Below are 17,013 nucleotides of genomic sequence, written 5' to 3' on the forward strand. Positions count from 1 at the left end.
GCTTCTCATTGCGGTGGCTACTCTCCTTGCGGAGTACGGGCTCTAGGCATGCGGACTTCAGTAGTTGTGGCTCACGGACTTTAAAGCACAGGCTCAGTAGTTGTGGCACACGGGCTTAGTTGCTTTGCAGCATGTGGGATCTTCTGGACCAGGGATCGAACCCGTGTCCCCTGCATTGTTGGTAGGTGGATTCTTAACCACTGCGTCACCAGGGAAGCCCTCCATTGAATCTTGATTACCTCTTTAAAGGCCCTATCTCCAAATACAGTCACATTCAGAGGTGTGTTAGGGGTTAAGACTTCAACATATGAATCTTGGGGGGACACAATTCAGTCCCTAACAAGACACTTCATAGCCTGGCCCAGTCTACCTTCTACCTTTTCAGGTTAATCTCCTATGCTCCCAGCACCCCACATCTGGAATTTTTTTTTTTTTTTTTTTTTTTTTTTTTGGCAACTCAGCTTGTGGGATCTTAGTTCCCCAACTAGGGATCGGACTTGGGCCCCGGCAGTGAAAGCGTCGAGTCCTAGCCACTGGACTGCCAGGGAATTCCTGCACATCTGGATCTTATACCCCAGCCATCCAGAGGCTGGGCCCTCCCCTCGTCCAGGACCCTATGCCTACAGAAATGCTTCTGCAATTTCCTCAAGAAGTGCTACCTGCTCCTGTCACAATTCAAATCCTTCCTCTTCTTCAAGGTTTTTCCAGATTCCCCCCAGGAGAACTCACCTCTACCACCTTCCCCCAGACTGCTTAGACCTGGCTCTCTCGTCACATCCTGCTACCTTAGGTCTGGAGACGTACCTATCTCCCCCAGGGGCCAGTGGGCTCATTTAGGTAATAAGTGTTCACTGGCTTTCTCCAGTGTGCCCAGCACGGGTCCAGGCCCCGGCAACACAACCTTGAGTAAGACAAACATGGTCCCTGTTCTCACGGAGCTTATAGTCTGGTCAGGGAGAAGATGATAAACAAGAACGCAAGCAAATAAAATAACTCTTCAAATGCTGGTAAGCATATACAACAAACGCAGTAAACCAGATCAATGTGACAGAGATAACTGCTTTTGCCAGGAGAAGGTGACATTTGAGATGGGACTTGAATACTGAGGAGGCACCTTCTGGGGCTCCTGAGGAGGGGTACGTGAAGGAGGAGGGAGAACAGGTAAGAAAGGAATGAGCTGAGGGCAGCTCTGGGGGCAGCCCTGGGGGCTCAGCAGGCACAGCAGGGGAGAATGGAGGGAGGTGACGTCAGGTTTGGGTTTGTGGGCCAGGAGCCTGCATTTTATTCTGGGCAGGTAGAGAGACCAGATGTGTGTTTTCCAATGCCCAGTGGCCACCATGGGGAGGCTGGCTGGCGTGTGGCAAGAGTGGGGGAAGGAGGCCCCTTAGGGGGACTGAGGTGTAGGTGGTGGATGCAGGGAAGGGGTCCCATTTGGAATGTGCTTTTAAGGGGTGGGGCTTGAGAAGGAAGGACCTGGGACGGCCCCCAGCCTTCTGCCCAGTGCTGGGGGCTGGGGTTTAAGCGAGGCTGTCTGGTGCCCACAGAGCCTCCGGCATACTTAGCAAGCAGGAGCTAGTAGGTCCAGTGCTGACGTCCTGCTTGGCCACGTGGTCCCCGAAGGCCCACATTTCAGGACTCCCCTGCCTCTGACCAGGCTGAACCCGCTCCCCACCCAGCCTTTCATCCAGCACTCCAGGCAGGCGTCAGGCATGGCCCGGCCTCTGCCCACCATCCCTGACTGCTGCCTACCCCATCCCTTTTCTCCCCCTGCCCCACTGCAACAGGAACCACCCTCACCTCTCGTCTCCATTAAACTCTTTTCGGCCAGGGGGGTGTTTCTGATGTGGAAATCATACCGGCCGACTGCCCCAGTGGGACCCTCTCAGTGGCTCCCTTCAGGGGGCAGGGGGTTGTTAAACCCCTTCGGGTTTGGGCCGCCTCTCCCTGAAACAGGAGGGAAGGAGGCAGGGCACAACCTTTGAAAGAATGACATAGCCCGAGGACACGACACAAACTGATTAGAACCAAATGGGTCCAAGATGGTGGGCAAGTCGACTTTTTCCACTAGACCTTGAGCCTCAGTATATGCTCACATCAGCAAGCTAAATGACACGCCCACGGGGGCCATGACGGTTCCAAGACTGAACTGACCAGAAGAATCAAAAAGTGGGCGGTGGTCCAATTCCTGGAAATCCCCGCCCCTTCCTAAAATAGCTGGAATACTCCTCCCACTCATTAGCCTATGAAATTACCCACCACTATAAAAACTGGCGACCCCGTACTCTGGTGCCTTTCTCACTTTCTGAGATGGCCCACACTCTCTGAAGTGTGTTTCTGTCTAAATAAATCCACTTCTTACCTATCACCTTGCCTCTCACTGAATTCTTTCTGCGATGAGATGTCAAGCACCTGAGCTCGATTAAGTCCTGAAACCAGGTGTGTGATCTCAGTTGGAAGACTGCGGGTTTTGGCTGCGTTGGAGTCCTGGGCGCGTGTGTTCGAGTCCCAACCTGAGGTGCATGGTTTCACCCCCCAGGCTCATTTCCCACCTCCACCAGCCCCAGGTGAACTCCTACCCCTCCCACTCCGCCTGAAGGCAGCCCGCCACCCCACAACCCCTGTGTCCCCTTCGTGCGGGGGTGGGGACAGTCTGGACGAAGCCTCGTGTCCCGCCCCCACAGTTCCAAGGGAAGCCTGATTCCACAAACCCTGGCTGCGAACCAATCGTGGTTCCGTTCGGTCCTCAGGGGCATTAAAATAGTAATATTTTTGATCAAGGTGAGAAGAGAACTTGACAGGAACACAGCGATCTGCTTCCCGTGTTTTGCTCTGCTGGGCGGGCCCTGAGGGGGTGTGTCCGCCGCGGGGTCCTCCGCGCCCAGCACCGAGTGGCGCCTAACGCGCACCCCACCGCCGCCTCCACCTCAGGAAACGCACAGCAGACCCCCAGGCAGACGAACCTCAGGGCGGGGGCTCGGCAGCTGGGGAGCTGCGTTCACTCCCACACAGGCCGCCGCTGCTGCCACGGGTGCAGAGGTGCCCGGTCACCGCCCCGGGGTCGGCGGCTCAGCGCTGGGGGAGGGGTCCACATGCCCAGGACGCGGCCAGTGCTCGGTACACAGAAGCCTCTGCTCATCCCCGCGGGGACCTCGTGAGGCAGGTGTTCGCCACTTGTGCAGGGTCACGGGGCGGGGACCTACGGTGGCTGGGGCTCTAACCTGACAGAGTCGGAGTCCGCCCCGCGGCCGCGGGTCCAGGCGCGCTCTTCCAATCGGACGCAGCCTCCGGGGCTCCCGGCGCCGCAGGCTCCGCCCAGGTGGGCGGGGCCTTCTCGCCCGGAGAGGGTCTTCGGGGCGCCTTGGCTAAGCCAGACACACACACGCACACGCACGCACACACACACACACACACACACACACACCCCACTACACCACTATACCACACACCACACACACATCACAGACCCCTCGTCCTGGTCTGAGGCCTGAACCGCATTCTGCTCTCCTCCTGGGATCCGCCTAGGGCCCCTGTGGGAAGGAGAGAAGCCAGTGCTGGGCCCAGACAGTCATTCCTTCATTCATTTCTGACCTTGACTGTGTCCTCCGTGCTGGACTTGAGGCTACCAGGTTGCATCTCCCTGCCCGCAGGCAGCTTGTTAGAGGTCATGACAGAATGCAATTTGGGCAATTTAGTCCCCAGTCTTTCGTTCTTACCCAACCGTCCTACCCTCAGCATTCCCTTCCCCACTCCCGGAACATCATTTCCGCGGGATGCAGCCCCTCCCGCCCAGCCGCTGTGCAGGGTCCCCTAACCAGCCCTCCCTCCTCTCCCCCCGCCCACACACACTTCAGGTGCTTCCAGTTTCCCCCATTATTCATGACGCTCTCACATCAGTCAGGGTCCTGTGGGAAAACAGATGGCTTCCGCAAATTAGGGAAATTCCAGGAGGGTTACTTACAAAGGGGGACTGCTTACCGAAGGGGCAGGGCCGCGGGGGTGAGGGAACCAGAGGGAGAGTGTAAGCCTCCAGGACCAGCACAGGGGGGACAGTTACCACCCGTAGGGCTGGAGGGAAGCAGGAGGGGAGGTCACCAGCAAATGAAAAAAGAGAGTCACCAAGGGGATGCCTGCGTCCTTGAGAGCAGTGACGTTCGGTCAAGTGACAGCCTGTCCAAGGCCCCCTGACCTCCCACTAGGGCACTTCACTGGGCCAACCCACTGGGTTCTGAGTACCAGGAACCTGTGGATGCAGTCCCTGGAGATGGGCCTCCCCTGGAGAGTAGCGGAGATTCAAACATAGTTCTAATGCTAAATCCTGCACTCTATACACACTTTATGTTGTTTTATGAGCTTAGAATCCATTTCACAATAACTACTTTGTTATTTTGTAGCAAGAAGTTAACCAAATTAGCTTTCACATAGGAGCTCTGCCTTTGGACTGTGGAGCTAGACCACCTGCTATTTAGGTCTGGCTGTGTAATTTGGGGTAAGTTATGCAAACTTTCTGTGCGTCAGTTTGCTCATCTGCAAAATGGGGATAATAACAGTGCCTTCCTCAAGGATTTTTGTCTGGATTACATACAATGATAAGTGTGGCACACAGTGAATGCCAAACGGGCATTTGCTGTTACCCTGAACTGGGTGAGATACTGCTGCCAGAGCAGGAGGGTCCCTGCTCTCAGAACCACTGTGCTCACCCACTGATCTGCAGCCTTGGGTGCCCGGGTATGCCAGCCTGACCTTAAAAAGCCCCCACCAGCTAAAGAGCAGTGTCTACTCCCCCCTTCTCTTCCCCCTCGCAGTTTCCTCTGCACAGACACAATACAGCACAATCCGGAACAGGGTGACCTGTCCTTTTTGCCAACCCCAAAGAAGGCATCTGGCAGCAGGGTTGGCCCTCTTGGTATGTGGAGAGAACGTGACTGACTGCTGCCATTTGTCCCGGGATGCCTGAGACAACTCTGGACAAGTTCCGGAAACTCCTTCAAGTGAATGAGGAGGACACTGGGCTTGCCTCCTAGTGAGCCAGAAGGGTAATTGCCAACCCCTTAGCCTGCCTGGCTGAGCAAAGAGGGCGGTTCAGCTGAATGAGGTGCGCAGAGCACGTCAAGGCCATGTGGGAGCCTTGCTGGAGAACATTGGTCTTGACAGGTGGGTCCCGCTGGCCCAGAAGGGGGATTTACACGACACACACACACACACACACACACACACACACACACGCAGAGCTATAGGTCACAGCTTATCACTTGCTTGTCACCTCCCCAATCGGCTTCTAATGCTCTCTACTTGTAATATAGTGATTAGAGTCAGAAAGTTCTGATTCAAATTCCAATTCAAAAATGCAAATGTGCAAAAATAGTTCTGTTTGGACAAAATACCTCACTTTATGTTTAAAATTAATTCATATTCTTATCAAAATAATCCGCGGATTTGGTTTTTTTTTTTTTGTGGTACGCGGGCCTCTCACTGTTGTGGCCTCTCCCGTTGCAGAGCACAGGCTCCGGATGCGCAGGCTCAGTGGCCATGGCTCACGGGCCCAGCTGCTCCGTGGCATGTGGGATCTTCCCGGACCGGGGCACGAACCCATGTCCCCTGAATCGTCAGGCGGACTCTCAACCACTGCACCACCAGGGAAGCCCTGATTTTTTTTTTTTTAAGATTTAATTTTTAATTTATTTTTGGCAGCGTTGGGTCTTCCTTCCTGTGCCCAGGCTTTCTCTAGTTGTGGCGAGCGGGGGCTACTCTTCGTTGCGTTGCGCGGCCTTCTCATTGCGGTGGCTTCTTGTTGCGGAGCACGGGCTCTAGGAGCGCGGGCTTCAGTAGTTGTGGCACGTGGGCTCAGTAGTTGTGCCTCGTGGGCTCTAGAGCACAGGCTCAGTAGTTGTGACTCACGGGCTTAGTTGCTCCGCGGCATGTGGGATCTTCCCAGACCAGGGATCGAACCCACTTCCCCTGCATTTTTTTTTTTTTTGTTATTGGTTTTTTTTTTAAAGAATTTTATTCATTTTTGGTTGCGTTGGGTCTTTGTTGCTGCATGCAGCCTTTCTCTAGTTGTGGCGAGTGGGCTACTCTTCCTTGTGGTGTGCGGGCCTCTCATTGCGGTGGCTTCTCTTGCTGTGGAGCACGGGCTCTAGGCGCGCGGGCTTCAGTAGTTGTGGCATGCAGGCTCAGTAGTTGTGGCTCACGGGCTTAGTTCCTCCACAGCATGTGGGAAACTCCCAGACCAGGGATTGAACCTGTGTCCCCTGCATTGGCAGGTGGATTCTTAACCCCTGCGCCACCAGGGAAGTCCCTGACACGTGTTTTATTTATGCATATTAGCTCACAGGTGATTGGTAGGCAGGGGCAAGGCATAAGTACAACCCGGAAGCTGGATAGTTCTTATGCAGTTTTTCCCAGTGTATTAATGTTTTTGAAGTCAGCAAGGACAAGGATTACAACAATTAAAAGAGGGCCTTAGCAATATATGAAGGCCTTAAATAATTAGGTAAGCTGAAAAATCCCACAGAAAGTCTTCCTTTAGAGCAAGAATAATGTAGTGTAGGACCACTTCACTCCCCTTTGTGTTCAATCTGTCTGGGGAAGCTGAGCGTGCAGATGAAGAAGCTGCAAAGGTGTGCTCTCATATTAAAACATTTTGTCTTTGATGGATAGAGAAAGCTACCTCTAGATTGTATTTTTATTGTTGATGAAACCAGTCTCTTTTAGAGGTGAACATCTTCAAGGGTCAACATCTTCAAGGAGGAAGCAGAAGCCTAAAGCCTAAGGCTGCAAAGAAGAGTCTAGCTGTGATTTTAGGTGCTAATGCCAGTGGAGAAATGACTGTGTTAGTATCTTTATTAGTATCATTGTTGGTCTTATTAGGGCTCTGGTTATAGAGCTATGCAAAAATATAAACTTAATAAAGGAAGTGTATCCAGAATATATAAAGAATTCTTATGACTCAATAATAAGACAAACAACCCAATAAAAAAATGAGCAAAAGATTTTGAAGAGGAACTTCCCTGATGGTGCAATGGTTAAGCATCCGCCTGCCAATGCAGGGGACACGGGTTCGAGCCCTGGTCCGGGAAGATCCCACATGGCGCGGAGCAACTAAGCCCATGAGCCACAACTTCTGAGCCTGCGCTCTAGAGACTGTGAGCCACAACAACTGAGCCCGTGTGCCACAACTACTGAAGCCCGTGCACCTAGAGCCCATGCTCCACACCAAAAGAAGCCACCCCAATGAGAGGCCTGCACACCACAATGAAGAGTAGCCCTGGCTCAGCGCTAGAGGAAGCCCACATGCAGCAACGATGACCCAATGTAGCCAAAGAATAAATAAACAAATAATTTATTTATTAAAAAAAAAAGATTTTGAAGAGACACTTCAGCAGAAATATACATCACATATAAGCACATGAAAAGATCATCATTGGTCGTCATCAATGAGATACCATCACACACCTGCTATAAAGGCTAAAATGAATAAGACTGACAATATTTAGTGTTGACAAGGAGGTGGGGCACCTGGAACTCTCATACACGGCTGCTGGGAATGCAAAACAGTTCAGCCCCTTTGAAAAAGTTTGACATTTTCTTTCTTTTTTTTTTTTTTTTTTGAGGTACTCGGGCCTCTCACTGTTGTGGCCTCTCCCGTTGCGGAGCACCCACTCTGGACTTGCAGGCTCAGCGGTCATGGCTCACGGGCCCAGCCGATCCACGGCATGTCGGATCTTCCCGGACCGGGGCACGAACCCATGTCCCCTGCATCGGCAGGTGGACTCTCAACCACTGCGCCACCAGGGAAGCCCTGAAATTTTCTTTTATTTTTTGAAATTGAAGTATAATTGATTTACAATATTGTGTGAGTTTCGGTTGTACAGCAAAGTGATTCAGTATAATATATATATGTCAGGTTATTTTCCAGTGTAGGTTATTATAATATATTGAATATAATTCCCTGTGCTATACAGTGAATCCTTGTTGCTTATCTATTTTATATAGAGTAGTTTGTATCTGTTAATCCCATACTTCTAATTTATCCTTCCCCCTCTCCCTTTCCTTTTTGATAACCATGAGTTTTTTCTTTCTATGTCTGTGAGTCTATTTCTGTTTTGTATATAGATTCATTTGTATTATATTTTAGATTCTACATGTAAGTGATATCATATGATATTTGTCTTTGTCTGACTCACTTCACTTAGTATGATAATCTCTAGGTCCATTTATGTTGCTGCAAATGGCATTATTTCATTCTTTTTCATGGTTAAGTAATATTCCATTGTATATATATACCACATCTTCTTTCTTTCTTTCTTTCTTTCTTTTTAGCTGTATTGGGTCTTCATTTCTGTGCAAGGACTTTCTTTAGTTGCAGTGAGCGAGGGCCACTCTTCATCGCGATGCGCGGGCCTCTCACTATTGTGGCCTCTCTTGTTGCGGAGCACAGGCTCCAGACACGCAGGCTCAGTAGTTGTGGCTCACGGGCCCAGTCGCTCCGCGGCATGTGGGATCTTCCCAGACCAGGGCTCGAACCCGTGTCCCCTGCATTGGCAGGCAGATTCTCAACCACTGTGCCACCTGGGAAGTCCCCACATCTTCTTTATCCATTCATCTGTTGATGGGCACTTGGGTTGCTTCCATGTCTTGGCTACTGTAAATAGTGCTGCTATGAACACTGGGGTACATGTATCTTTTTGAATTAGAGTTTTCATCTTTTCTGTGTATATGCCCAGGAGTGGGATTGCAGGATCGTATGGTAACTCTATTTTTAGTTTTTTAAGGAACCTTCATACTGTTCTCCATAGTGGCTGCACCAATTTACATTCCCACCAACAGGGTAGGAGAGTTTCCTTTTCCAGCATTTATTATTTGTAGACTTTTTGGTGATAGCCATTCTGACCGGTGTGAGGTGATACCTCATTGTGGTTTTGATTTGCATTTCTCTAATTATTAGTGATATCGAGCATCTTTTCATATGCCTGTTGCCCATCTCTATGTCTTCTTTGGAGAAACATTTATTTAGGTCTTCTGCCCATTTTTTGATTGGGTTGTTTGTTTTCTTGGTATTGAGTTTTATGAGCTGTTTATATATTTTGGATATTAACCCCTTGTCAGTCACATCATTTACAATATTTTCTCCTATTCCATAGGTTGTCTTTTTGTTTTGTTGATGGTGTCCTTTGTCATGCAAAAGATAATAAGTTTGATTAAGTCCCATTTGTTTATTTTTGCTTTTATTTCTTTTGCCTTGGGAAAATGATCTAACAAAATATTCCTACAATTTATATCCAAGAATGTTTTGCCTATGATCTGTTCCAGGAGTTTGATGGTGTCAAGTCTTATATTTAGGTCTTTAAACCATTTGGAGTTTAGTTTTGTATCTGGTGTTAGGGAGTGTTCTAATATTGATTTCCATGTAGCTGTCCAGCTTTCCCAGCACCACTTGTTGAAGAGACTGTCTTTTCTCCATTGTATTTTCTTGGCTCCTTTGTCATAGATGAATTGACCATAGGTGTGTGAGTTTATTTCTGGGCTCTCAGTTTGGTATTTTCGTGTGTGCGTATTTATGAAATGAGAAGCAGTCCCACTTCTAGTCATTTACCCTTGAGAAATGAAGATATAAGTTCACACAAAGACCTGCATACAGGCAGCTTTAGTCACTGTAACCCCAAACTGGAAATAACCCAACCTCTATTCAAATGGTTAATGTGGTACCTCTATACGGTGGAATATGACTCCAGCAATAAAAAGGGACAAACTAAGTGATATACACAGTAAAATGGACACAACTAAAATAGCATTATGCTAAGTGAATGGATTCAGACACAAAAGATTACATACTGTATGATTCTATGACATTCTGGAAAGTCATAGGGACAGAAATATCATAAGGACAGTAATTAGATCAGTAGTTCCTGAAAGATTAAGGGGAAATGACTGCAGTAGGGTCTGAGGCAACTTTTGGGGATGATGGAGAGGTTCTGTATCTTGATAGTGGTGATGGTTACATGACCGTTTACATGTTTAAAACCTCATCAAATGATACACTTCAAAAGAAAAAATTTTACTATGTACAAATTATACCTCAATAAACTCAACTTCTTAAAGATGTTCCACAGGTTTTAAGTGTGTAACCCTCTTTTCTCTGTAAGCCCTGTTATTTTTCAGTGAATGACTTTACAGAAGGCAAGATTTTAAAGGAACATTTATATATAATTATAGCAAAAATATTTCAGTTATGATTACATCTCCTTTCCTCTATAATTTTTTGTTCTTCTAGGAGTTATATGGATGGGTTGCTCTCCAGTCTGCCCATGGCTGTTGTCTCTTGACCTCTCTCCTGCATGGGCATCTGTTTCCTGTCTCCTTTGTCATCCTCTTTCTTGAGTTTGCATCTTCTTCATGGCAAAGCACATCTACCAGTAGCTTATTGAGACAGGGTGCATAGGAGGTGAATTTTCTAAGACTTTGCATTCTGAAAGTGTCTTTATTCTGCTCTCACAATTAACTGATAGTTTGGCTGGGTATAGAACTTCAGGTTGGAAATCATCACTATCAGAATTTTGAAGGTGTCAATTCCATTGTTATTTTGCTTCCAGTATTTTTGTGGAAGAGATTCTGCTACCTCTTCCTTTGAAAATGACCTTCTTTTTTCTCTTTGGAAGTCTTTCTTTTCCCCCGTTTTTTGGTCGTGCCACGCAGCTTGTGGGATCTTATTTCCCTGACCAGGGATCGAGCCCAGGCCCCCTGCAGTGGAAGCCCAGAGTCCTAACCACTGGACCGCCAGGGAATTCCCCTCTTTGGAAGTTTTATCTTTATCCTCATTGGTTTGAAATTTCAAGATGAAGTGCACTGATGTGAATTTTTATCTATTAATTACGCTGGTAACTTGGTGGGATTTTTTTTCATGTGGATACTTATATCCTTCCATTCTGGGAGTTTTTCTTAACATTTTTCTTTGATAATTTCATTTCTTCTGTTTTCTCTGTTTTTTTTTTTCTTTGTGGAATTCCTGACATTCAGATGTTGGACCTGCTGGTTTAGTTTTTTAATTTTCTTATTAAAATTTCTCTCCTCATTTCTATCTCTGTCTTTTGGGAGATTTCTTCAACTTGATGAAATGATGATCCCAAGATGATCTTATCCAGTTTCACGGCTTTAAATGCTATTTGCACACTCGTGACTCCAGCCTGGCCCTCTCCTCTAAATTCGATATTCCTCTGTCTAACCAGCTTCTCAGCATCTCTCCTTGCGTATCTAATAAACATCTTGGCTTAATAGATCCAGAACTGAATGTCTGGTTTCTAACTCCCTGTGCTAGGCTGAACAATGGCTCCCAAAATATAAATACTTCCTAATCCCCGGAACCTGTGGATGTTACCTTATATGGCAAAAAGGACTTGCAGGTATGATTAAGTTAAGGCTCTTGAGATGAGGAGATGATCCTGTATTGAGTGAGTCCTAAATGCCATCACGTGTGTCCTTATAAAAGCGAGGGGAGGGACTTCCCTGGTGGTCCATTGGTTAAGACTCTGCACTTCCAATGCAGGGGACACTATCCCTGGTCAGGGAACTAAGATCCCACATGCCACCAGGAGTGGCCAAAAAAACACAAAAAAGGGAGGGGAGATGGTCAGAGGAGGAAGTAGGAGATGTGACAGCAGAAGCAAGTGGTTGGAGTGATGTGAGGAAGGGGTCATGAAGCAAATAAAGCAGGTGGCCCCCAGAAGCTAGAAAAGACAAGGACACAGTTTTTCAGAAGGAACTGGCCCTGCTGACACCTTGCCTTTAGGCCAGTGAAACTGATTTCAAACGTCTGGGCTCCAGAACTGTAAGATAAAAAATGCGCTGCTTTAAACCCCCAAGTTTGCAGTAATGTGTTCTAGCAGTGATCGGAAACTGATTGGTTCCCTTTGCAGTAATGTGTTCTAGCAGTGATCGGAAACTGATTGGTTCCCTTTGCAGTAATGTGTTCTAGCAGTGATCGGAAGCTGATTGGTTCCCCCCCTCACTTCTCCCACAGACTTTCTCATGTCAGTTGAGGGCACCCCCATCTTTCCAATCGCTCAGGCCATAACCTCGGAGTGGTCCTTGAGTCCTCTTTGACCCATACCCCATATCCAGTCTACCAGGAAATTCTTTCAGCTCTACGTTGAGAACATCTTCAGAATCTTACCAGGTCTCGCCACCTCCACGGCAACCACTCCAGGCCAAGAGGGCATCATCCCTTGCTCGGATCACTACAAAAGCCTCCAAAGTGGTCCCCCTGTTTCTGCTTTTGCTGCCCACTTACCACCCACCACCCACCTTTGAGCCCATTTTCAACCTAGCACCCAGCATGATCCTCTTAAAATGAATAAGATCATTTCACTCCTCTCTCTGAACTCTCACTGGCTCTTCATCTCACCCAGCAAAAGCCTACTACTGCGTTGACACACTGCCACCTCCCGTGCCCTCTCTCACCTCATGCCCAGCAGCTGTCCCCTCGCTAACTCTAATCCAGCCACACTGGCCGCCTTGCTCGATTGTGCCAACCACACTCCTGCCTCAGGGCCTTTGTAGCTGCTTTTCCCTCCGCTTGGGAAGTCCTCCCAGATTCCACATGACCAAAGCTGACTCTGTAATTTGTGGGGTCCAGTGCAGAAATGAAAATGTGGGAATCCTCATTCAAAGAGCAGTGGAAAAAAAGGTATCATTAAAAGTACCAAAATATAAAAGGTTTTCATTTCTTCCAAGAGAGAGGCTCTCTCTTGACCTGTCAAGGTCTTTTTAATTTGTTATTTAATGTTGCAGTCCCTGGGGCAAAGGGATGCTTGCCATGGACTTGCAGACCCTGACGGGTACACAGGGTCCCACACTTGCGCATGCACAAATCACAGGCTGCTGAGTAACCCCTACTAGAAAAGCGATCGCCCCTTACCATGGGTGACCCCCAAGGGGCTGCCAGATCTCCTACAGAACATGCTGAACATGCTGTGTAGCTGGCCAGCATGGGGCAGCCGCCTCCATGTCCTACCCTGAGATGCCGGGGGCCGTGTGTGACAGCCCCTGACCCTCCCTGTGCCCAGGTTCCCAGGGGGGGCAGAAGATGGCAGCAGCTGCTGGTCTGGTCTGTGTGTGTGGCTCTGATGGGGTCCGGGGCGCCAGCCAGCAGAGGAGTGGGCAGTCAAGAGGCAGGGAAACACACATCCAAAGGTAAAATTATCAAGACTCTCAAGACAGCGGGCAGAGCATAAGTCCTGGGTTGGGACCCTGTGCTGGTCCATGAAGCTGGTCCTAGACATGCTTTCCTTGCTCTGTCTCATCAGTGAGGCCACCCCTGACCCCTCCCCCCACGCCTGGTACACCCTTTCCCTGCACTCCAGCTGGCCTTGTACATACTGTTTAAAGCCTGCCTCTCACCTCTGGAACAGATGATTCATACGTGGAGGAGGTGGGGAAGAAATCTCCCCAGCACCTAGAACACCGCCCAGCACATAAGAGGTGCTCAATAAACACATTGAATGAACAAAAAAGTGAGTGAATCAGTGAATAAATGAATGAATGAGTGGATGGACGGGCTTCCTTCCTGTGGCATCCCTTTGCAGCTTCCTCGGACCTGCCAGCTCATCTCCCGCTGCTCTCCACCTTCAGAACCACTGCTGGACCCTTGGGCTCTGTATCACATCCTGCTGCTGCCCTTGTGGGCTTGTTGCCGGGCGCTTGGTGCTGTGGAATTCTGGAAAGCGGCAGCTGTGACCCACTGCCCACTCAGCCTGTCTGAGCAGCCCCTTGGCCATTCTCAGCCCTGCCCCTCCTCTGAAATTTAGATTTTTAGCCCTAAGGGCCAGGCTCCTTTGTAGGTACTTGCCAACTTGGTAAAACTATGATTCTCAGAGAAAGCTCTTACCACGTGACTCCCACTTTGTAGGTGGGTGAGCTGAGCAGGAGAGGTCGAGCAACTTCCCCGAGGCTGCACAGCTGCTGGGTGGGGACTTGAACCTGAGCCTCTGGCTCTAACAGTTCACATGCCCCCGGCTGGGTGCTTGTCCAGACTGGAGATGTTGGGTGGGGAGCGCCAGCCCTGACAAAGCCTCCTGCTGGGAGCCTGTATTGTTCCTGGGATTAGGCTCTGGGGAGGCTGGGCTACAGGCCGAGTGTCACCAGGGCTCGCAGCTCTTTCCAGGGGCTTCCAGAGCCTCGGCGGCGGGGCAGGGCAATGCCCATCTCCCTCATCCTGAGAGGAAGCAGCCTGGGGACAGTACCTCAAAAAGGACAGGGGTGCTTCTCGGTGCTTCCAAGCTGGGGAGGGGCTGCAGAGGGACTCGCCCCCCCCATACCCCCAGGCAGCAGGGGCCCCAGGATAGGGACTGTGCAGGTGCCCTTCTCCGCTGAGAGTGACAGGCCACGCCTAACAGTGAGCAGCTCCAGCCATTCTGTCCCAAAGGCCCACATTAACACCGCAGGGCTCAGAGGAGGGGCCCGGACCCACCCTGCCCTGTAGAAGAGGGGGAACTAGGAACTAGGAGGAGAGGTAAAGCGCTCCCATGGCCTGTGTTCCAGAACCCTGCCTGCTGGAAGCTTCCCAGCACCTCCTGCTGCCTCGTGACCTCCCCAGAGGTTGAGGGGACTGGTCAGGTAACTCTGACATGGTTTCATGGCTGCATGAGTCTGCCTTCCGTCAGCTCCCCGAGGGCGCTTCTACACACATTTTTATCCTCGCCACTTCCCGCCCCTGGTAAGTGAGTGCTGCTACCACATCCCCATTTGACGGATGAGTAAACTGAGGCCAGAGAGGATCGATAACCTGCCACTCAAGTTCACACCCGCAGGAGAGGGCCTGGAGCCCACGAGCTCCCACACCTGCAGGCAGCAGCGCCTGTGCCTGCAGTTCCAACAGCAAAGCACCTCTGCCCAGGGCCCAGCTGAACGGGGTGCCAGGCAGTGCTGCGTGGGAGGTGGGGCTGGAGGGTGGCAGTCACGCCTGGGCCTGCAGGTACTGGCTCTGGGCCTGTTAGGCCAAAAAGGAATCCATCGGGTTACATGTTGGACCCAGATTTCTCATCTCAGAGGGACTTTCATCTCTCTCACCAGCCAGTTGGGACCCCTGGCCCCCCAAGCCCTGCACCCTCCTGCCCAGGGGCCACTGACTGAGCTGGGTCCTAGCCGGGCACAGTGTGCTGCTCTGGGGTCTGGCCTTGTGGGCAAACAACAGTGGTGGGTGGTCTGGGAGGTGGTGATGCTCCCCAGCCCTCCTTGGTGCCCCCTTCAGAGCTCAGCACAGAAGTGATCTGCTGCTGACCTGGGGTGGGGGGCGGGCACGTGTTGAAGGAGGCCTGGCTCCTGATCCCCTGGGCCCTCCATTCTAGCTCCTCTGGGGGCTGGTCCCACCCCGCTCCGGCATCCCCTTTGTCACTCCCTCACCTGCCCCTTCCCACCGCCTTGGCTGCTGCTGTCACTGGACCCCAGGGTGCCCTGGCTTCCATCTTCTCTGGTTAGAATCCTCCTCTGGTCCACTCCCTTCTCACCTCGTCTCCGCCAGGCATTGGGCTAAGTACTTAGTAGGCTTTATCTCTTGAAATCCTAACAGCCACCAGACACAGCCTTGGTGGGGCGGGATGCGGGGAGGCGGGTGACCCTTTTTCCCACTTCCTGTTCCAAAACTCAGGGCAGGCCAGAGGGAAGGGTGTGGACTGGGCCCTAGGCTCCTGGATCCCGGGGTGGTGGACCTGGGCTTCACTCCAAAGGCTCTCCGGACCGGCTGCCCAGGGCTACAGGGAGGGGTCCTCAGCACCCTGCCGACCCTGGCCCCCAGGGCTGCACGCCTCCCCCGTCTAGGGTCACAGCCACCCTACGTGGCCACTCACTGACAGTGAGTGACGTGCACCACTCGTCTGTCTCCTCATTTCTGAATGACGATATCTTAGAGTTACTTTAAGGCCCAGGTGTGCGCTGCTGGATGACTCAGGCCTCTAACTCAATAGGCTTCACACCTATTGGTGGTTACTGGTAGCTGCTACTAATGACAGCTTATCTGTTCATCGACAGGGCTGTGGGCAGGAGCCGGTGCTGCTCGCTGGGCTGAGGAGGGAGGGGCGGGGCTCTCCCCCCTTCCAGCCTTCAGGAGCACCTTGACGTCCCCACCCTGAACTCCTCCCCCCTCCCCCTCTTCTCCATTTCATGTGTCATGAGTGTCACCTTCCTAGTACCTGTCTGTCCCTCCAGTGTGTCTGCACCCCTCCGTGGCCCCATCAGTCTGCAGGGGCCTGGCACCCAGAAGTGCATGGGGTGGGAGTGAGGGTGAGGGAGACATCTCAGCCCCCTCTCATTTTGCAGGTGGGAAAGCCAAGGCCCAAGGAGGTCAGGGGGAGGCCCAAGGACACAGTGAAGTGGGTCAGTGTTGGGAGGCTGCGAGCCAAGCGAGGGACCTTAAACTAAGTCTTTGGTTTGATCTCAGGTAGAGATCTGGGTTCCGGAAGGCTCCAGGAGCTGCAGTTACAGGTCAGTTTCAGGGCAACGAGCATCCTGGGGACACTGCTGTGTCGTTCTGCACCTGCCCTGACAGGAGCTCAGGTGTCTGTCTGGGTGTCCACGGCAGCCTGGGCAGCTGGGATGGGAGTGGAGCAAGCCACACTTACGAAGGGCTTCTGGAAAGCTGAGTAGCACTGCCTCTGCTGGGTCTCCACAACGGGGCCCCCAAAGACCCCTGGAGGTGTGAGCCGTCCCCAGGCATCCCAGGGAGAATGCCAGAGGCCTTGACTTTCCCCAGCCCCCAGCCCCACTGCTGCAGCCTGCCAGGCCCCACCCAGCTCAGGCCCCTACTTCACCCCTTCACACACAGCAGTACCACTCGCTGGGCATCCTGTCCCCAACCACGTTCTTCCCGAGTGTCCACAGCAGCCTGATGAAACCCGGATCTGACCAGGCCACCCTCACTCCCGCTTGCCTGTAGGATGAAGTCCGACTTCCTGTACCTGGCATTCAAGGGCCTCCATCTCTGCCTCTAGTGTCTGGACTGCCCTTAAGAGGGAGGAATGGGGTGTT

Source organism: Aethalodelphis obliquidens, unplaced genomic scaffold, assembly GCF_003676395.1.
Source record: "Aethalodelphis obliquidens isolate GAN/ISIS:26980383/991018 unplaced genomic scaffold, ASM367639v1 scaffold21, whole genome shotgun sequence".
Lineage (NCBI taxonomy): Eukaryota > Metazoa > Chordata > Mammalia > Artiodactyla > Delphinidae > Aethalodelphis > Aethalodelphis obliquidens.